Below are 19,285 nucleotides of genomic sequence, written 5' to 3' on the forward strand. Positions count from 1 at the left end.
CCTTTCGTCTCACCCAGGCCGGTGAAAATGAGGTAAAGGGGAAGAGCAAATGAAAGAGATCAGGAAACTATTGTTCACATTTATGTGCCTTTTCCTAAAAGACAAGAAAAAGAAAAGAAATCTTTCGAAGCTTTGGGTGTGTCCAGTCCCTCAAAAGATCAGGGAAAAGGGGGAATTTGTCCCATCACTTGCCAGATTCCTGGCCTGTTAAGACGAGCTTGCTTACTTTGAGGAGCTATTAAGTCAACATTCTGCTTAATACAAAAGGGGAAGAAATTGAGAAAGGGCAGGCATGGGGGGGAACCTTGTCCTGCGGGGGCGCACCGCATATGGGTGTTGGCGTTTCTTCCCTGTCTCGGTGTAGCTGTTCCACGCTGTAGCCAGCAGAGGGCACTGTTGCCACATGGACTCCATTTGATTTTTTGGGGGTGGGGAGAATTTTCAGAGCTATAAAAAATACTTGGCTCCAGTAAGAAATATGCGTGATTTTCCATGGAACATTAATGTGAAAAATAGATTATTATTAATAACTTGTGGATGTCTATTTGATTAATGACCCATCAAGCCGTGGAAGGAAAGTGAAGATGTTTCCTAACTGTCGTTATCAAACATGAAAATAGCGAGAACAAAATAGCGACGTGATAATAAACATCAGCACGGTGCACATAAATTATTTAGGACACAAATAGGTCTTTTTCTTGTGGGGATGTGTGTGCTGAGACGTAGTAACGAAGAAGAACAGGTCTGCTTCATCCTAAACATCTCCTTAATTTTTTATTTATTGCAAACAAAGCCTTTCGTTAATACGGAGACAGTTAAATGTTAACTCCATCTCACAAAAGAAATCTGCCATCTGAGGCCCTCCATGACTTGCCTCAACAGACTTTCAACGCTGTGTTCTACCATCCACTTTGGCTACCCTGTCTTTCAACCTCGTCTAATTTTCCCCAGCGTTTTCCTGCCTCTTACTTCCCACTCGCTTGCTCTCTTCTCCACGTGCTGGAGATCCTACCCATTCTTCAAAGTCCGATTCAAATACTGACTTTTGCCTGTGTTGCAAGGCAACCACAGATGATGACGCACACAGGGAACCAGATGGCAGCACGGTGCAATGTCATCAATGCTGCAATCGGAGTAAATTGGGGAAGGAGGCTCTGAGAGCTCCGGTCCCTACTTCAGAGCCAGCCGGTGCTTCAGACACAGCCGGAGAGATCAGGGAAAGCTTCCTGGGAGAGGCGGTTCTTGACCTAGCGTTGAAGGTTAAGGAAATCCGGGTGATTGAAATAGCCCCTTAATGGCTACCAAGGAGATTACAGAGGCAGAAACGGAGAGGCAGTGAAAGATAAGCCCGGGAAAGTAGGCAGACAGCACCACACACAGGGAGGTTGGACTTTATTCCATAAGCCGTGGAGACTCACGGAATGATTTCAAGTGGCGGCAGCACTGGCTTAGACACTTATTTTAGAAACGTTGCTCTCTGGGGCGCCTGGGTGGCTCAGTCGGTTAAGCACCCAACTCCCGGTCTCAGCTCAGGGTGCGATCTCGTGGTTCACGTGTTCGAGCCTCGCATCGGGCTCTGTGCTGACAGTGTGGAGCCTGCCTGGGATTCTCTCTCTCTCTCCCTCTCTCTCTCTCTGCTCCTCCCCTCAAAATAAAGAAACTTCAAAAAAAAAAAAAAAAAAGAAAGGTTACTCTGGAGGCAGTGCGGTCAGTAGGTTTGAATGGCAGGCGGACGACTTAGGAAGTCACATCTTTCTTCAGATGAGGAAAGAGAAGGGCCCGAAGCAGGGTACATAAAGTAGAAATGGACAAAACAGGATTAGGCCTCAATAACACATTGTTTGTAACTCTTAGGGAATGTGTGACTTTCTACCTCATAGCGCGTTATCTTCACCTTCCCCGGAACACTTAAGTTTCTTGAGATCAAGGTTTTTTTCTCCGTTCATTTCTGGATTCTTCGTACCACGTGGCCCTTGTACGTGACAAGCATGAGCCGTCTGAGGAGAATGCATGTCAGAAACTTGTTATCATAAGGGTTTACTTTTGAAACGCTCTCTTAGGGTTCTTCGGTCTCAAAAGTCAGTTGCATGGCAGCTTGGTTCATCCTCCTGGTAAACATGTTGTGGGTAGTTTATCAATTTTGGAAGAAAATAAGATTTCTCATGGAAATCTCCCCCTCGGTTGCCATTTATGGGTATTATACTCAAAAGGTGAAATGCTTCCGGGGCTCTGTACTTTTTGAGTTCACCACTTGAGTGTGTGTGTTTTAAGATTTTTGAAGGGGGAGGATGATAGTTCTGCACAGCTTGTATGAAAGCAGCACCCCCCCCCCCCCCCCCCCACCGAGACCAAATGTCCCTTCATAACAGAAGCTTCAAAGGAGCTCAATCCTGTTTGGCTGTTCAAATCCTCACAGGGTGTGGCACTTTTAGAAATCCTTTATTCTTCCCCGTTGTTGAAATGCTGACAGAAACAACATCCTGAGACGCTCCTGCCCTTTCGGGCACTTGAGCGACGTGAGCCTCAACTCAAAGCTCAATTGGGCTTTATTTCTCATTCGACAGCATATCAGGCCTCCTTGGACTCACAAGGGCCGGAAGCATGATGGTATGCTCTCAACCCTTTAGATAAATGCACTTTGGAATAATACCTTGAGAAGAGGAACACTTGATTATACCGTTATTTAATAGCGCCCTACCCACCTCGAAGCTCTGCACAACTCGCAGAACTGAAAGGTGACGGAGGACGTTTATTTCAGAGACTTTATTCTTCACACTGGCCTGGTGCCAGCGCCTTACAAAAGTGACATGTCCCTTAGCAAAAGGTCAAAGAACACAGGGTGAAAGGCTGACCCAAAGTGAATCTTGTGGGTAGAAATGTATTTTCTCATTTGAAAGTTGGTCGAATGAAGTTTTACCCAGTGATTCAGTTACGCACATAAGTAGTCAGTCTTCCTACCCTGGGTTATCGGTTTTTACCCTCTTGTTTGCTCCTGATTTCCTTTCATAAATCTCCATCTCTTGTACGGTGTGGAAAAGAGTTGCTATTAGTATTATGAAGCTGAGCTGTCCCCGGGTTCAGATAATCTCCTTTTGGATAAAATTGCCATAAATCTTCTGTTCCAGTTTGGTAGGGAAAAAGGAGACCTGGAAATTGGTCTCGTACCTTTAAATTGATACTGGGATTCAGGCTGTGTGATGCCTTAGTATTTAATCTATTGATTTAACGGGGGGGAAAATACTTCATTAAAGTGATTCCCCTCCAGTGATCAGTTGTTCTTTAGTTGTATTTTTTAAAAAGTTTATTTAATTTTGAGAGAGAGTACGAGTGGCGGAGAGAGGGAGAGAATCCCAAGCGGGCTCCGTGCTGTCAATGCAGAGCCTGACACGGGGCTTGATCCCACGACCATGAGATTGTGACCTGAGCTGAAACCGGGAGTCGGACGCTTAACCTGAGCCACCCAGGCGCCTCTCTTTAGTTGTAATTCTTAATCTTGTATTTAACCTGAAAAGTCACTGACAGAGACGTGATGGTGCCTAAAATGTAGCCATGAAATACGAGATTATTACCTCATGCACACATGTGCATGGGCACACACACACTTTTTATTATGAGAGTGTTCAAATCTACAGAGAAATAAAGTAGTGAAGTGAATGCCCACTTGCCAAGCACCTGGATTTAACAATTAACATTTTTGGTAAAATAAGTGACTAGTTTATATGTGTATTTGCTTCAGTTCTCCACCCTCAAAAGTGAGTATTCGCCTATCTTACCGCGGTTCCGTTATTATACCTAATAAAGTCAACGGCAGTCACCTATTCTACCTGACAGCCTACTCATATCCAGATTCCTCCAGTCGTGCCCAAACTGTGAGTGACTGTGAATTATGAGTGACGCGATTATTGGCAGATCAGAGATCTGAGAACTTGGTACTGTCCCTCAGCTGACGGAAGTCAGGAGTATAGACCAGTAGCAGAACAGAACTTAAGCCAGAAAAATACAGAGTAATCAAGTATTCATTACTCTCCCCTCCTCGAGCTATAGTGACCTCCGGAGAAAGCTGAGCCATCAACTGGGAATCAGCGTGGGGCTCGGAGTCCACCAGAACTCCTGTCTCCCGTACAGAGGGGAAGTGCCATCGAGAGAGGCCTGACACTCTTGTAGCTGGATGGTCAGTCATTCCACCATCATTCATGAAGGAATCCTTCCTTTCCTCAATACCTTGAAATAATACCACAGAACTATAAAAATATTGGAAGAAAATATGTGAACATATTTTTATCATCTTAGGGAGGCGAAGGCTTTTCAAAGGAAGGCATGAAACGTTTGATTACATAAATATCTGAACGTCTTTATGGCAAAAGACAAAATTAAAAAGTAAATGGCAGGCTTAAAGAAAATGTCTGCAGCATAGAGTTTAAAATAAGAGTTCCGTAGGGGCGCCTGGGTGGCTCAGCCGGTTAAGCATCTGACTCTTGATTTTGGCTCAGGTCATGACCTCATGGTTCATGGGTTTGAGCCCCGTGTCAGGCTGAGTACTGACGGTCTGGAGCCTGCTGGAGCTTCTCCCTCCCTCTCTCTCTCTCTCTCTCTGCCCCTCCTCTGCTCACACACACACACACACACACACACACACACACATACTCTCTCTCTCAAAATAAATAAACTTTTAAAAAAACAAAAAAGAAAAGGAGAGTTCTCTAATATGCTAATAGTGCCTACAAATCAGTAGGAGAAAAATTTTTGAGTGGGCAAAGGATATAAACGGACAATTTAAAGATGGAGTAGAAATGGCTCTCCATATGGAAAGATGATTAAAGAAATGAAAATTAAAACAAAACTGAGATACCTTGCTATTCACCTTCTGTTTGGTGCAAATGACAAAGACTGGTAATATTTCATGTTGGTGAACATATGGGAGAAGAGGGCTCTCCTCCACTGTTGGTAAGCATACAAATTGGTCCAGCCTCTGTAAGGGCAGGTTGGCATATATTATTATTATCCCAAGTTCATGTTCTCCTCGCTAATGTAAAAGCTACTTAGGCAATCTGCCTCTGTTCCTGACTTCATTTCCTATTTTTGTGTCTGCTCTCTCCTAGCTGGTGCTATTTGTGCTTCTCATCCCAGCCAGGCAGACTTGACCTTCACTCCTGACTTCCGCGATCCCTTCACAACTGCAAGTCATTCTCCTACAAAACTGGAGTTTGCCTACTCTGCGCCTTTGAGAGTTTTGGAACAGCATGCAAGTTCACGTCGCCATCACGTTATCCTGCTGACTGTCTCATGTGACGAGACCGACACCCGGGTCGCTTGCTTCTGCCCTTGTTCTTCTGCCTGTTTTCCCCTCTGCAGCCATTGAGCACACGCACGTGTTGTCACACAAAAGCCGTTTTGCTGTTTTTATTTGTCTTGTGAATGTTGTCATTTGCTTCGTGCGTATCACGAATTAGTGTCATGTACTGCTCGGTGATATAAAACTGTCACTAATTAGAAATTTGCGTTGAGTCTGGGTAGGAATGGCGCCCAAGCAGAAAAGCAAGAGCGCAGATGCTAGAAGAGCAAAGAGGGCAAGAAAAGTGATGTTTGCAGCAAACGAAATGAAAGTTCTCGAAATGCTCAATAATGGTGAAACCAAGACCTCTCTAGGGCCCTTTTTCCCCTTTTTTTGGCATTAATAAATCTATGGTTTGCACAATAAAAATAAGAAGCTATTAGGGCCAATCAGTCGAGGGGCACACTAGAATCATCGAGAACATCATACATAACGTGAGATGCCAACACAGAGACCATGGAAAAGATGTGCACGTGTGGCTTCTAACCCAGAGAGAGCTGCATAGGCCTCCTCCTGTATGCGTAATCTGCCAGCGAGCATCACAAAAACGCAAGTTTCAATTTTCATCTGGACAAAAGGTTACAACATTCACTGTGAGTAAAGGGTGGTTGGCTAGGTTTAAGAAATGCTGTGGTCTGTCTGAAAAGAAATGGTCGGCAGAGGAAGCAGATCGTGAGGCTGCTGCTGGCTACCCTGAACACCTGAGGGAATGGATTGAGGGAAATGGCTATTTCTTCAGTGCTGACGAAATGGCCCTGTTCAGGAAGTACATGCCTACTTGCACACCTTTTGCAAAGGATGAGAAAAAGACCAGAGGCTTCAAGCCTGGAAAGGACAAGCTCAAAGTTCTGTTTTGTTCCAACGGTTCTGGTGATTGATTAAACCCACATTGCTTCACAGATTGCGAAGTCCTTGCCCTCTTAAAAGAGAATGCTAGAAACACTTTTCTGTTTACATGAAGGGAAACCATAAAGTAGGGATCACTGAGAAACTCTTTTGGGGCCAGTTTTTGAAGTCTTCATTCCTGAGGTTAGACAATATTTAAACCAAAAACAAACAAACAAACAAAAAACAAAAAACAAAAAAACCCTTGAATTCAAAGTTGCTGCTTTTGGACACCTGCTCCTACTGCCAAAAGTGCGATAGTAAATGCTGATCCTTGTGTTCCAGTCACCTCCACCCCCCAGTACGACTCCACTCCTTCAACCCAAGCATCTGGGAGTGCTGAAAATTGTTTGTGAGGTACTGTACTTGGCATATATTTGATTACCTTGCAGATCGTATGAGAGAGACACCAGAACTGACTGGGAGAGTAGCTTGACAAAATTTCCCCATTTGTAATGCTTTAACAATAGTGGAAGAATCAATGCGAGAAATAACACAGGCAACCCTTAATGGAGCCTGGCACAAACTTGGGAATGAGGTTGTAATGGACTCTGCAAGTTTTCTCCCAGTGGTAGACGAAACTGCAAAGGTTGTAGCATCTGCAAACATTTGGGTGGTGAAGGATTTGAAGACATTGATTTAAGTGACATTTTGCTGAAGTGTTAGATTCTCACCCTCAGAAGATAGTTGAGAACTTTTTCAGAGATGGGATCACATCAAAAGTTGATACCACAGGTCAGCATAGGTTAACATCCAGAACTCAAAGAATGTAGGAGCAGCTGTTCCACAAGTCAAATTGCTGTGATGATTCAGAGGAAAGAGATCCTTCGATGGAATATTTGTTGACCTGAAGGCAAGATTTAAACGATTACCCACAACCCTATAAAGCAGTAATAAGAAACCTTCAAATGAAGGCCAATAAGTCTTTGTCTCTGTTTGCTTCAACAGGGAAGAAGAGGCTGGACCTTCGGGCCATGTCATTCAAACCCATTCTACAAACAGCAGGCAGAAAGGCCACACACAGATAGTTGAGCCTTGGGATTCAGACTCCAACAGCTCTGATGATGATGTGATCCAAGTGCTGGAAGATGAAAGCAGAACGGAAGGTTGAGCTTACTTCTCTCCAGACAAAACCCAATTGTCTTGATTCTTTCCCTGTCACTACTGTGATGACCAGCATTTTCGCTGACGCATGATTGTCCTGACTTCGCGATCAGAGAGAAACAGCAATCGGTTGCCCAGTCATCACTATTACTGATGTGAAATTAGTAAAATACCAACAAGATTCACTTTACTTAGTGTCTTATTTCAGCGAACAGACCAAGTGTCTGGGCTGTCGTAATACCCACTTCCCTGCTGCAATTTCCCCCCGAGGCTCATAAGTCCCTCCGACACAGATTCCTCTACAGTGAGGGTTCCAGGAAGTCAACTCTAATACGTAGGGAGGGGGGTTACTCTATGTGGTTGGACAACTTGATTTTGTACTCTTGATACTGACATTTATTTTAATCTTACTTAAGCCTAACTTGCCATGTTGACAGAAAGAATCTAGACTCATTCGTTTGGTATCAGTTAATTTGTTTTCCAGCAGTTGTAGATGTAGCCATTGGTCAGTCTTTAAGGCAGTGCGTTTAAAATGCATTCTGGGATTTACTCGTGGTATCTACTCAAGGAGTAAAAGCTGCCAGAGTTCATCTCCATTGATCCTCTCTGTTGTCCTATCTGGTCTTCCCAGCGATTTGCATATTTAAACACCCTCTGGGAAAGGGATATCGCAACTTCTTCCCGAAAGGTGGTAGAAATCCAATGATCCACACCACCCTCGGCGGCTGAAGGTTTGAATGCTAGCTTACCTATATCTGAGTTTGAAGTGGTCAGAGGAAAGGGAAGAAAATCCAAGAGTTAAAAGGGCTTGCTTGCATAGGTACAGTTGAGATATCAGGCTTTCCCCAACAGGTTCAAAAGAGGCAAGTGAGGGTTGAAAACTCATTTTCAGGTGCTGTGGGTCGAGCGGCCCGCCACAGTACCAGAGGAGCTCACTCCCTTGCCTTACAGTAGTTCTCGACACATCAAAATCCCGTTGGGGGGCTTTGAAAAATACAGGTTTCGGGGACCTGCCCCTGGATGTACTGAATCAGGGACGGGGTCAGCACCTGCGTATTTTGAAAGCTCCTCAACCGATGTTTTATACAGCCATGGTTGTTAACTGCTGCTCTCAGTCTGAACAGAATTCTAATAGAAAATGTAATACAAATGGCAGTGGGCCCAGCAGCTAGGAAACCCTGATTCTAACTTTCGGCTCCACCACTAACTCAATGGATGGTCTTATTCAAATCACCCTACTTTTCCCTTATCTGTCAAGTGAAAGAATAGGACCACTTGGTCTCTAAGGTCCCTCTCTCTCTGCACCTTGCAAGAAAGGTGCATCAACCTCACTGGTTGGTTGTGAGTGTGCCTGAGCCCTTTCATAGAGACCAAGGTAAGTAGCAGCATTACTGTACCGTGTTCCTGTTATTTTAAAAATCGTGCTTCTGGTTCAAGTTTTACTATGTTTTAGTGCCTTCCAGAAAAGAGAGTTAGGCATGGAAAAACGAGAAACAAACATGGCATCAACTTCCTGAAAAGAAAGACAGAGAGGACTTCCTATGAGTTTCTTCTTTGTGTTAATGGTGATTTTTCTTCCTGAGTTACAGGGCTTGGGGAAAATAATAATGCATAGATATTATGAGTAAAACATCTTAACATGTTGTATCTATCGTTTTCATAAACCAAAGCAGAGAACTCTGTATGGTTACTGTTTCAGGTTTCCATGGATAACTGGTACATTCTTAATCATATCTAGAGGTAAATATTTTTAAGTCGGTGACTATTTTACCAGTATAATCAGTGGTTCCATGTGCCTTTAGAGAATGTGGTTTCCTGAGAATTTTACCATTTCTTGAGATTACTGCCTTGCCATTTTATTTCTCTTAAATTTGACCAGAATTAGAGAAATCAAATTTAAGTTGAACAGCATCGAGCAGGAACCACTAATATAAGAATAATGCAATGGGAAACCAACTATTATATCAGTTTAGTTGTCACAGAAATGCCTAGACTTTGGCTTGAGAGGCGGAAATGTTTGTCTAGGGACCAGGCCATTTGAAATAAAATAATTGAGATAAATCTAATTCTTGTTTAATGCAATATCCAGTTAAAATAATCTAAGAAGTTTCATTGATGACGGTAAAATCTAGAACATTTCAATATGGCTGAGTTTAACAAGTCAGCAGAACTCACAGGTGGATTTGAAAGTTGGTATAGACCTAAACAGTAGAAATAGAAATGAATGCCAACATTGCCATGCAAATGGGCGTTTCCTCTTTCTTGTTTTAAAATTAAGAATAGTCCCCCAAATTGACAAGCTGAAATTTCTTCTAGAAGATGGTATGCACAGTTTGGGTGAAAAGAACCATTGTCAAATGGTTCAGGTAAGTTGTTGTGTTCACTATTATGAAATGCATGGAGCTTTCCTTCTTTACAGACATATTTAACCACTGGAAAAAGAAAAGAAAAGGAAAAGGAGGTGGGGAGAAAGGGCAGCCCAGGTTGATGACACTTGTAGAGAATATTAGAAAACTGGTATTACATTTAAAAAGAGCCCTTTGTTTGTTTAAAATCTTTTCCGTTCAAAATGCAGACAAGGCTCTTTAAACCACACATTTGGATTACACAGCTGCCACCACCTGAATGCTAATAAAGGGCTTCTACGGCGTGTCTAGCCGAAGAGTGTGCGAAGCACGTTTGTGCCATGGAATATATTGATCACTGAACTTTACATAGAGTTACCTTTTAATGGTCTTGATGTCAATGTGCTATGGTTGTTTATCTAAGAATTCAGAAATAAATTGTGGCATGAACAGAGTGTATATGTTCTTGGGAGCCATAAAATCAAATAGAAAATAGATGAAAGCCCAGATAGGACATTTCACTAGCGCAAACAACAAACGTTGGGAAATTAAATAGGAATCTAGTGTGCTTGAGACACTGCACTTCATCTTTCTTGCATTACTGCATAAAGCCCGTGATATAATTAACCCATTTTTGCAAACACCTAGAATTAACTCCTGATTTCCTGGCAGGGGCATGAGGAAGGCCGTGATGAGAAGAACACGGGACATAGATAAATGAGGGCTTTGCCATTGGCTTCTTGTCTGCCTGGGGTGCGGACTCCCTCTCTTTGCGTGAGTGGCGCTTGGTCCCCGCAGGATCACCCTTGAGCTATTGGGGTGCGGCAAGTCAGCGTGGGGCCTAGGTTTGGGGACCAGAGTTGCTTTCAATCCTGTCCCTGCCAATTACCAGCTATGTGACTGTGGGCATGCTTTTTAACCATTTCAGACTTGAGTTTCTAATCTGTAAAACGGGGTCGAAAAATACCTGCCATTATAGGATTGCTATGAGATTATATGAAATGCCTAGTACAGTGCCTGGCACATAGTAAGCGCTCAATAAATTGTTGCTATTATTATTATTATAACAAGCATTATAGAACTAAAGATGATAGTTTACTCATGTTTTTGCAGGATTTTAATATTTTGATATTTTATCTAATTTCCTTCAAAAATGGTATGCATGATGGTTTTAAGAAGAGAGAAGGAATAAAAATTGATTTTCAATATTTTTCTTTGCTTGTGAAAGATACCTGAAATGATAATTCCTTTGCCCCTATGGTACCCCTTGACTGCAGCTCCATTTATATGTGCTTTATTTATCAAGTGGTTATCCTTGCACGATATTTATTCATATAGGGATGACTTTTAATGACTTTTTTCACATGGATATATTCCTATTCTCTAGAAAATAATCCATCCACTTGGTTCCACTTTTAAGATAATTAAGTCACTCTGTGTTAATAGGAGCTAACAATAAAGCTCTATAGGACCTACTTTGCTTAAACCACCATATTATTAGCTCAGCTGCCTTTGAGAGAAAATTGGATATCTAAGTACTCTTACGAGGGGAGGACAATTCCGCATAACTCGCTTCTGAACATCTTTGCTATTTCATGCATTCTGTGATGGCATTCAAGAAACTTAGCATCATGCTTTCCAGAATGCTGAGTATTCATCATCATCCAAATGCTGGATCTGTTGGGTAACAGAGCTGTTACTGCCTCAGTTCAAGCCCCCATTACCACTTAGCCTGGATGATTATAGTGGCTTCATGACTCACATCCCAACTCTTTTAGTGTTTGAACTTGGGAGTCTTTGATGTTCTGGTATATTATGTCTGGTAGTCTTCGGCACTTGGCTGCTTGACAAATTTTCCTCGTGTACAATTCAGATGCTGGTACTTCCTTGTTCAAAAATCTTCAGCGGCTGCCCATTGTCTATATATTCCACTACTTAACCTTTAAATCATGACCCAGTCCCAGCGTATTGTAACCAGTTTTGCTGGCCGGTGTTCATTTTTCCTACAGTGTATGTGATCACCCGTGTCTTCCTCAGCCCTGTCTAAGTACTAAAGATCTTCAGCTTACAACTCAACCCTGATCTCTTAACGTTTGTTGCTTAAGCTCTGGTGGGTAAGAGCAGAAATTAGACTTATTACCTGAAGCCAGAGTGCCTGAGATGAGACTTCAAAGCTGTAGTCTCCTTCCTCTTCTCCTCCATTATTACAAACACCTAGACTTGGCTCTTGATTAATTGGCGGTGGCATGATCAGTGTCCTAATGAGAAGAATATGGGACACAGAGTGAAGGCTTTGCCACTTACTCTCTGCCCTGGGCTGGGGACTCCCTCTCTTTGGATGAATGGTGCTTAGTCCTGGAAGGATAACCCCGGTGTGTAAAAGTGACTTTCTTCTTTAATATTCTTTTTAAGCTTCCAGCCTATCGAGTTAGGGTATCCTCACTGAACCCCAGCCCCGTTTGCCTGGGGTCCTGAATGCTACCCATTCAATTCTGGCTCTAAATACAAATATTCTTGTTGTGCCCCTGGAATAATTAAGTGGAGATCTAAACTCCATTCTCAGGCTCTTGCTAGCCTCCTATCCTGAGCATCATCACATACATGGTATCTTTATTTACCACCGGGCTTCAAATTGCTCGACACACTCTTTTGCATGTGAATGCTAGCCTGGGATGTACTTAATATACTTACTATACCCTAGATTTGGCATCTAGAGCAGGAACTGGCAAACCAAGGCCTTTGGGTCAAAACTGGCCCAAATTTTTTTTAAATAAAAGTTTTATTGCAACACAACCATGCCCACTCATTTATGTATCGCCTATGGCTACATTATAATGATAGAATTGAGTAGTTGCAATAGAAACCATACGGCCCGCAAAATCTTAGCTATTTACAGAAAACATTGGCTGGCTGACTCCTATTTAAAGTCAAGTAGTTCTCCAAGCTGGATATTCCTTCATCTTTGAAAATTCCTCATTCACATCCTGTCAAACGATACAAGGCTAGTTCACTGGGACTATGAAAATAGGTTCCAACCCATTCAAACTACTTGCTTTCGCTTGAATTTCCCTGCTTCCTCTTTGTCATCTTCCTAAGATGTCCTTTCTCTGTGTTTTGCTTTTTAGTGAGAGATGCCATAGTTATAAAGACTACTAGAGTAGCCTTATCATATGTCTTTAAATGTCACATCAGGTCCATATGTGAAAGTCTTTCAACATTGCCAATATCTTTCAACATGACCTTCTAGTATCTCTAAGATTAGGCCTTTTGATTCGCTAGTATCTCTAATAGACATCAGGTTTTCTGAGCTTCACAGCTTCCAACATCTCCAATTGCCAGGTCTTCTAAATGTTACAATGCCCACATCTTCCACTCTCTGGCCTGAAGCATCTCCAATGCCAGGGTTTTCTAATCTCCTCATCATCGGGGACATTAAAACTCTAGGTCTTCTACTTTCTCCAATAATCAATCATCAAGTTCCAGGTCTTGTCTCAGGGTCCAGAGTTCTAAGTTCCAATTTCTCTACGTTCCCAATCCTCCAGTGTCCCATATATGCACGTCTTCTAGAGTCCACGTTTTATTGTGTCCTAGTGCAGCTCTTCTAATATCTTCTAGCTCTCACATCATTTGGTTCCTACAATTTTTAGTGTCTCCTAAATTCTGATTTTACAATGTCTCATTATCACCATTTCTTCCACTGCCCAAGTCTTTCAATATCTCTAAGAACCAGGTTTTCTAATGGTTAGGTGTTCCAACATCCCCAATGTCTGGATGACTTGGTCTTTTGACATCCTGACATCTTACTGTCCAAGTCTCTTAATGCCTAGGGCTGCCAACGTCCTTGACTTCCAGCATCATGAAAATTATAGCTTCCAAATTCTGTGTCTTAACATGAATGTGTCAATATCCAGGTTTCCCAAATATCTCCCGATACCCAGGGCTTCCAATTTTAGGATTTCTAAATGTCTAGATCTTCCATTGTCTATATCTTCCAATGTTTAGGGCTTCCAAGGTGCAGGACTTACAATGCCTCTAAGTATTCAGGGCTTCCAATACCCATGAATTCCAAACATTTAGGGTCTCCAAAGTCTCCAACGTCCAGAATAACCAATGTCCACAAAATCTAAGGTTTCCAATGTCTCCAATACCCTGTGCTTCCAATGTCTCCAATGTCCAGGGTTTCCAATGGTGCCAGTGTCAAGGTCTTCCAACAACTCCAGGTCTTCCAGCAACTCCAAGTCTTCCAACAAGTTCTAAGTCTTCCAACATCAAGGTCTTCCAGATAATCCATGTCTTCCAGATAATCCACGTCTTCCAGTAATTATAGGTCTTCCATAAAACCTGTATCTTCCAGGAAAATCCACGTCTTCCAGGAAAATCCACGTCTTCCAGAAAATCCATGTCTTCCAATGGTTTCAAGGTCTTCCAGACAATCCACATCTTCCAGCAATTTCAAGGTCTTCCAGCCAATCCATGTCTTCCAGAAAAAAACTGTCTTCCACCAAATCCAAGTCTTCCAATCAATCCAAGTCTTCCAGCTGACTTATGTCTTCCAGAAAATCCAGGTCTTCCAGTCAATTGATGTCTTCCAGAAAGAAATCCAGGGCTTCCACTCACTCCATGTCTTCCAGAAAAATATACGTCTTCCACCAAATCCATATCTTCCAGAAAAGTCCAGATCTTCCAACCAATCCATGTCTTCCACCAAATCCAGTCTTCTAGTCAATCGACGTCTTCCAAACAAAATTTATGTCTTCCACTAAATAAATCCAGGTCTTCTAATAAAGCCACGTCTTCCAGAAAATTTATGTCTTCCGCTAGATCCAGGTCTTCCAACAAATATATGTCTTCCTAGAGATCCACGTCTTCCGGAAAAAAATCCATGTCTTCCAGGAACCTCCAGGTCTTCCAGCAAATCTACGTCTTCCGAACAATCCAGGTCTTCCAGACAACTCGGGTCTTCCTGAAAATCCATGTCTTCCAGGAAATCCACGTCTTCCAGTGACCTCCAGGTCTTCCAGAAAATCGATGTCTTCCAGAAAATCGACGTCTTCCAGCAAATCCACGTCTTCCAACAAGGCTGTGTCTTCCATCAAATTCATGTCTTCCGGCCTACCCACGTCTTCCAACAAATTTGTCTTCCAGAAAATCCACGTCTTCCAACTAAGCTGCGTCTTCCAGAAAATCCACGTCTTCCTGCATCTCCAGGGCTTCCAGCATCTCCAGGGCTTCCAGCATCTGCTCGTCTTCCAGCAACTCCACGTCTTCCAGTATCTCCACGTCTTCCGACAACTACCCAGTCTTCCAACAGGGGGCTCAACATCCACATCTTCCAACGTCTCCAGAGTGCCGGTCTTCTAACATTGGGTCTTCCAGTGTCTACAATATCCAGGTATTCTAACATGTTCCATAGTCCAGGTCTTCTGACCTTTCCCCAGGTCCAGACCTTTTTAAAATTAGTCTTCCCAAGTCCAAGCCTTTCTGTGTCAGATCTTTCTACAGACAGGCCCTCCAACACAAGTAATCCTGCCTACAGTAGATTTAGCCTCAAAAAATCTAATAAGGTGTTCCTTCTTACAGACCAGATTTTATGGATTAACTGTATTGCAGCTTAATAGTGTTTTCTGCTATTAGTAAATATGTATTTATGCTTTACAACTTTTTAAGATAGTGTTCATAAAACAGCCTCTGGAAAATAAACACACTGATGGGATTGCTGTGAGAAATTTTGCTACTTCCCTGATGCTTATAGGTTTCATATAGTCAACTATGTTTAGGTGCAAGTGAAATTCTTATTTAATGAAAAAAAATCCTGTTTAGAGACTGTTTATTAGAGTTAACATACAGTGGATTTACCCATTTCTTTTAACACCAGTTTTTGTTTGGTCTTATGTGACCAATTAATAATAATAGTAATCATAATAATAACACTTGACATAGCATTTGCTACGTCCAGGCACTGTTCTAAGGTTGTAACATGCATCAACTCATTTAATCTTCCCAAGAACCCACTGAGGTAGGTGCTGTCATCTCCGTTTTACAGATGAGGAAACTGACACACAGAAGTGAAGTAACTTGTCCAAAGGACACAACTAATAAGTGAAATGAGAAAGCTGGGATTTGGACTCAGCTAGCTTGTGACCAGAGCCCATGATCCTAACCGCTATGCTATAATATCTGCTGCTGAAAGTCAAGATGAGAATTATGGGATCCAAAGCGTGATTGCTCCCGTTTTGTGTGCAGACTATTATCAGATCTTATGTCCAAATGGTCTCACTTTTTCCTGTCACTATCAGAACATATTTGTATCCACAGATCTCATTCCTCAACTATTTACTATTATTCCCTTGCCCATGTGTATGGAACTAGGCACAAACACTTCCTGATACCGTTTTCAATTTGGGCAGAAATAAGGAAGCACTGAGTTCAAGAGCCATTTGCTTTAGAATCATATTCCTAAGTCCATGCTTTGAGTCCTGGTGCTTGGAATTTGACCCTCCCATCAACTTCAATCTCTTATCACTGACCACTCTCCAGTTTTACCTTACTATATAGACCACTTATCATGAGTTTGTTTCTGACCTCCAGGATTTACCTGTCTCTTCACATATCATTGATCTCCTGGATTCCTGACTACTGTCTTGTGTTCAACTAATGGTAACTACAACTCCCTAACCCCCAGCATGCTGACCTAGAGAACTAACTACTTGGTTCTCCAAGTCTCACCTCCTAACAGGTGCTTCCAGCAATATTGCTACCATGCCTCTGGGTGGCATGACAAGCATTAAAGCTACATAATGAAATTATGGTTGGTCAAGGGATCCCTAAAGATCTAGAATTGTCTACATGGTAATACAAATGAATAATAATTATTATTAAAATTGAAATACCTTCCAAATGTCTAATGATTTATTTTGCAAAGTGCTATCATTTCATCCATCATCCATGTCTTCATCCATTCAACAAATGTTTATTGAGCGCCAACTGTGTGCCAGGAATATTTTAATGGAGCTCAAAATCACCTAGGGGAAACTGACAGTGTACAAATAATTGAACAATTATCTATCAGTTGTTGCAAGACCATGAAGGAAAAGTAAGTATAGGATGTTGTGAGAGTCTGGAAAGTTAAGGAAAGCATTCCTGAGGAAGTAACATTTATGGTGACTGAAGGATCTATTTTCTCACTTGATTAGTAAGATGGATGTTTTATGTCAGTTTCACCTAATCAGGTAAAACAGCAAGTACTAAAGATGGGCATGGGATGCGTGTATTTTGACTTGTTTTTTTCCCTACTGCTCCATGCTGCCTTAAAACATGTATAGTAAGTATAGTTTTGGCACTATATATCAAGGGATATAAAAATGTTGGTACTCTTTGACTTCGTATTTTCATCTCAGTGAATCTATTCAAGATTTCATTTCAAATTATTTCATTTAAATGCGGATCATTCATGCACAAAGATGTTCCTCACGTAGTACGTGGTATAGTGAAAAACAGAAAAACCTAAGGGTCTCACTTTAAGGGCATGGTTAGGTAAATGTGCTATTTCCATGTGATGGAATGTTCTTTCATTAAAATATTTGTGGTATGTTGATATTATATAATGTTAAGTGAAAAATCAGCACACAAGATTATATAAAGTGTGGTTGCAATTATCTTGAGTATATATAATCAGAGACAAACGACTAGAAATAAACATATTGGAGATTGTGAACTAATTATCTCTAGGTGGGTACGTTTATGTGTGACTTGTGTGTACTTCTTGGTGTTCTTTTTTTTTTTTTTTCTCCCAAAGTTCTTACAGTGTGAAAGTATTTTATATTCAGGAAAAATATTTAAATGATTGTGCATAAACGTTCATTATTTATTCATCTTATTATACATGTAATCAAGTTTTACTGTTGAAAACACTTCAAAATGAAAGAAACCAAATTGAAAAAAATTAAGATCTCAAATAAACTCAATACTTAGAGATAATTTCTGTAAGGTTTTTGGTGTATATTTTTCCACCCTCTTTCACAGGTATGTTTATTCTCTTTCACAAAATGGAATCATACTTATATTTAACCCAGTTTTCCCCTTAACAATAAATTATAAACGTCTTCCCATGTCAGTGACTGTGAGTCTATGTTCTAATTTTAATATCTAACTTTAATATCTCCTATTGGCAGGCATCAGGTTCTTCCTAGTTGTTTTGTATTCTAAAAACTGCTGTGATGAGCACATACGTTACACAAGTTGTGCAGAACACAAACTGTGTCGTCTTCCATGGTGGCCCTGTACGTGATTGTGTGCAAATTTGTTCAGGTATCACTTAGGATAAATTCTTAAAGGAGAGTTGCCGAGTTAAGGGATATGTACATCATAATGCTTATCAGAGCAAAAAACCGATAAGCAGTCAAGATGTCCAAGAATCGGGGGTGGTTAAATAAAATTATATGGTAACTCTAGGACAGAGTACTATGCAGCCATTTAAGTTTGTACCACAGAAGAATATTCACTGAAATAGGAATATGTTGACAAGATCTCATTAGTGAGAGGAACAGGTCACATGGAAGTATGTATAACAGTCAAATCTTTAGAAGGCAAACTATATAAATGTCCTCTGAAAAATGACCAGAAGAATATACACTACTATGTCAGTGGCAGAAGTCCCAGGAGGAAAATGGGTAAATCGTGGTATATTTACACAGTGTAATATTATACAGCGGAGAAATGAACTACTGCTGAACATAATAATATGGGTAGATTGTACTTCTATAATGTCAAATTAAGGTATCAAGTCCCGGAAGAGCACGTATAATAGGATGTCCTTCCTATATTATTCAAAAACAAGTGAAACTAAACACTGTGTTATTTAGGTACACACATATATTTGGGATTTAAAATATTTTATTAAAAAGCAAAGGAGAATCAATAAAAACTTCGGGATAATGGTCATTGGGACTGAGGAAAGGGGCTGGAATAGGAGAAGATCATAGAAGTGGATTGAAGTTATCGTCTGTATTCTAGCACTCAGGTTCAATGGGTGGGTGGGTGTTCCTTATATAATTAAAAGCATACCATTGACTAAGAATTGTACGATTATGAAAATTAAATCCAATAAGTTAATGGCTAAAAATAAAAGCGGGCCATGCACAGATCGATGAGACACTGTGCGTGGATTACTCATAATACAATTCGGTGAATTCAAATCGCATGGTATTTCTTAAGCAGTTATCTCTGGGTGGCTGGAATACATGGGCTTTTTATTCTCTTGTAGTTCTTTATTCTCTAAATTTCCTATAGGGAAAATACAATTTAACAATAATTGAAAGACAAGCCCCAAACTACATAGAGGAAGATCTCAGATATGTTTAATGTGCATACCAGAGACTGAAAAAGTGTTGACGGGTTAATAATAATTGCCTTTGTCTAGTGACATTTCGCATCATTTTTTTTCTGTTTCCTTACAGTTGTTTTTTTAATCCAAATGTTACAGAGCGAGCTTATTTTTTTGTTGCTACAAAAGTAATATATGCTTACTGTAAATGCAGTAGTATATAGAGTAACAAGTGACAGTTCCACTGTCCAGAGACAGCCATGATTACTTTTTCTCTGTATGTGCATGTGTTCTTGA

General features: G+C 41.1%; 1 long non-coding RNA gene across 4 annotated transcripts in view; it reads left to right on the forward strand.

The window, feature by feature from the left end:
- The window catches only part of LOC131501911 (uncharacterized), a 55,488-nt gene extending 45,372 nt beyond the window's left edge, over positions 1 to 10,116 (forward strand). For 2 of the 4 annotated variants that reach the window (XR_009256921.1, XR_009256923.1), the window contains exon 5: positions 5,100 to 10,116. This is a non-coding gene — a long non-coding RNA (uncharacterized LOC131501911). The remainder of the gene's footprint in view (positions 1 to 5,099) is intronic. The other 2 variants (XR_009256922.1, XR_009256924.1) reach the window with 2 other exon arrangements.
- Positions 10,117 to 19,285: the final 9,169 nt, after the last annotated feature.

Source organism: Neofelis nebulosa, chromosome X (assembly GCF_028018385.1).
Source record: "Neofelis nebulosa isolate mNeoNeb1 chromosome X, mNeoNeb1.pri, whole genome shotgun sequence".
Taxonomy (NCBI): Eukaryota; Metazoa; Chordata; class Mammalia; order Carnivora; family Felidae; genus Neofelis; species Neofelis nebulosa.